At 50.1% G+C, this 3,497-nt stretch overlaps 1 non-coding gene across 1 annotated transcript; it reads left to right on the top strand.

The window, feature by feature from the left end:
* The first annotated feature begins 534 nt into the window (after positions 1-534).
* trnat-ugu (transfer RNA threonine (anticodon UGU)) lies at positions 535-607 on the top strand. The gene has a single exon. It is a non-coding gene; the product is annotated as a tRNA-Thr (tRNA).
* Positions 608-3,497: the final 2,890 nt, after the last annotated feature.

The following is a 3,497-nucleotide window of genomic DNA, read 5'->3' on the forward strand; positions in this document are numbered from 1 at the left end:
AAATTACCATAAACCAGTTAAAAGATGCTCCCCTACAGAAGGAGAGAGGTGGAAGGGGGCAAGAGACAGAGTGAGAATGGGAGAGAGCGGGAAAGTGGAGAGTGTGAGAGAATAGATGAGAGAAGGGCGGATGGAGGAAGAGCAATGAGACTGAGGAAGGGCGAAGGGGAGAGAGAGTAAAAGTAACAGAGAGGGAGTGAGAAAGAGAGAGAAAGTGAGAGCGCCACAGAGAAAAAGAGAAAGAGCTAGAAAGGGACAGAGAGTGACAGAAAGATAGAGAGAGAGTGGTGGAGACACAAAGAGGGAGAAATATAGAAAGAAGGAGGCAGAGAGACTGAGAGAGAGATGAGTGTAACTGAGTTGCCTTGGGACGTTTTAGTACGTGAAAGTTGCTCTATTGTTGTTGAGAGGCGACTATTGAAGAGCCAGAGGCAGATATCGGGGGATGAGACACAATCTGAGTGGTGAACTGCGCCCTGCCTCTTTCTTCAAAAACACAGCACTAACTGGAATGAGAAACACTTCTTTGCAGGTGGTTCTGTAGCTCAATGGTTAGAGCACTGGTCTTGTAAACCAGGGGTTGTGAGTTCAAATCTCACTGGGGCCTCTGCAAATGTGTTAATTTACAGCATGTTTACTTTTAAACATGAAAAAGTTCTGAGGCCAACACAAGATCAGGATCTCTCTCGCCCTTCCCAATCGCCACTTCTCCCTCTCCTTCTGTTCAATTCCCCCTCTTTGCATCTCTCTCTCCCCTTCACCCTCTCTCTCACCTCCCATTCACCTCCTCTCTCTGCACTTTCCCCGCTCTCACACCACTTCCCTTCCTCCTACTTTCTCTCTTTCCCCCTCTCACTCTGTCCTTTCCTCTTGGGGAGAGTAGAAGGAGGATGGGGAGAGAAGAGGCGAAGGGGAGAGAGAAAAGGGAAGGAGAATAAAGAGGGGAAATGGACAGCTGGAAGGAGGGAGGCAGGAAGTGGTTAGACAGCGTGAAAAGAGGAGAGAGGGAGAGAAGAGAACGAGGGAGGGAGAGAAGAGAACGAGGGAGGGAGAGAAGAGAACGAGGGGAAAGAGAGAGAGAGTGAGGGGGGAGAGAGTGAGGGGGGAAAGAGAGAGAGAGTGAGGGGAGAGAGAGTGAGGGGGGAGAGAGTGAGGGGGGAGAGAGTGAGGGGGGAGAGAGAGAGGGAGAGGGGGAGAGAAAGCGGGCCCTGTGTTCCGTGAGTGCCCTGTGTTCAGTTCGGGCCCTGTTATCGGTGAGGGCCCTGTGTTCAGTGAGGGTCCTGTTATCGGTGAGGGCCCTGTGTTCAGTACGGCCCCTGTGTTCAGTGCGGGCCTTGTGTTCTGTGTGAGCCCTGTGTTCAGTGCGGACCCGAAATGTTGACTCTATAATTTCTCTCCAAGGATGTTGCCTGGCCAGCTCAGTTTTTACATCCTTTTCTGTTGTTATTTCAGATTTCTAGCAGCATGGTGGCATGGTGGTTAGCACTGTTGCCTCCCAGCGCCAGAGACCTGCGTTCGAATCCGGCCTCAGGTGACCGTCTGTGTGGAGTTTGCACATTTTCCCCGTGTTTGCGTGGGTTTCCTCCGAGTGCTCCGGTTTCCTCCCACAGTCCAAAGATGTGCGGTTAGGTTGATTGGCTATGATAAATTGACCCTTCGTGTTAGGGGGATTAAAGACATGGGGATAGGGTGGGACATGTGTTGGTGTAGGGGTTACGGGGATCGGGTGGGATATGTGTCGGTGCAGACTCGATGGGCCGAAATGGCCTCTATCTGCACAGTGGGGTTTCTGTGATCTGCAGTATTTTGCTATCGAGAGTGTAACTGAGTTACCATGGGACGTTTTAGTACATGTAAGTTGCTCTATTGTAGTTGAGAGGTGAGTATTGAAGAGCCTGAGGCAGGTATCGGGGTATGAGACACAATCTGAGTGGTGAACTGCGCCCTGCCTCATTCTTCATACACACAGCACTAACTGGAATGAGAAACAACCTAGTACAGATGGCTCCATAGCTCAGGAGTTAGAGCCCTAGTCTTGTCAAACCAGGGGTCGTGAGTTCAAATCTCACTGGTGCCTATGCAACTTTGTTAATTTACAGCATGTTTACTTTTATGTATGAAACAGCTCCGAGACCAACACGAGAACAGGCTCTCTCTCCCTTCCCAATCTCTCCACCTCTCCCTTACCTTCTGCTCAATTCCTCTGTAATCCCCCTCTTTGCCTCGCTCTCCTCCTTCGCTCACTCTCTCACCTTACCCTCTCTCTTTCCCCCTCTGACTCTGTCCTTTCCTCTTGCGGAGAGTAGAAGGAGGATGGGGAGAGCAGAGGCGAAAGGGAGAGAGAGGGTGCAGGGGAGAGAGAGTGTTGGTGAAGTGGAGAGAGTGAAGGAGATAGAGAGAGGGGAAGGAGAGAGTGTGTGGGTGAAGGGGAGATAGAGGGGAAGTGGAGAGATGGAAGGAGAGAAGCGGAATGGGACAGAGATAGGGAGAAACATAGAAGATAGGAGCAGGAGTAGGCCATTCGGCCCCTCGAGCCTGCTCCGCCATTCAATGAGATCATGGCTGATCTTCCAACTCAGTACCCGGTCCCTGCTTTCTCCCCAGATCCCTTTAGCCTTAAGAAATATATCTAACTCCTTCTTGAATATAGTTAATGAATTGGCCTCAACTGCCTTCTGTGGTAGAGAATTCCACAGGTTCACCACTCTCTGGGTGAAGAAATTCCTCCTCATCTCAGCCCTAAATGGCTTACCCCTTATCTTTAGACTGTGACCCCTGGTTCTGGACTCCCCCGCCATCAGGAACATCCTTCCTGCATCTAGTCTTTCTAGTCCTGTTAGAAATGTATAAGTTCAATGATGTCCCCTCTCATTCTTCTAAACTCCAGCGAGTATAAGCCCAATCGACCCAATCTCTCCTTATACGTCATTCCTGCCATCCCAGGTATCAGTCTGGTAAATCTTCGCTGCACTCCCTCCATGGCAATTGCATCCTTCCTCAGATAAAGCGAACAAAACTGCACACAATGCTCAAGGTGTGGTCTCACCAAGGCCCTGTACAACTGTAGCAAGACATCTTTGCTCCTGTACTCGAACCCTCTCACTACGAAGGCCAACATACCATTTGCCTTCTTAACCGCCTGCTGCACCTGCATGCTTACCTTCAGTGACTGGTGCACAAGGACACCCAGATCTCGTTGCACTTCCCCTTCTCCCAATCGATTGCCGTTCAGATAATAATTTGCCTTCCTGTTTTTACCACCGGAGTGGATAACCTCGCATTTATCCACATTACACTGCATCTGCCATACATCTGCCCAATCACCCAACCTGTCCAAATCATACTGGATTTTCTCGGCATCCTCCTCACAGCACACACGCCCACCTAGCTTTGTGTCATCTGCAAATTTGGAGATATTACATCTAGTTCCCTCGTCTAGATCATTAATATATATTGTGAATAGCTGGGTTCCTAGGACTGACCCCTGCGGTACCCCA

The sequence above is a fragment of the Somniosus microcephalus genome, unplaced genomic scaffold (assembly GCF_052327205.1).
Source record: "Somniosus microcephalus isolate GS21.2 unplaced genomic scaffold, FLI_Smic_1.0 unresolved_chr2, whole genome shotgun sequence".
NCBI lineage: Eukaryota > Metazoa > Chordata > Chondrichthyes > Squaliformes > Somniosidae > Somniosus > Somniosus microcephalus.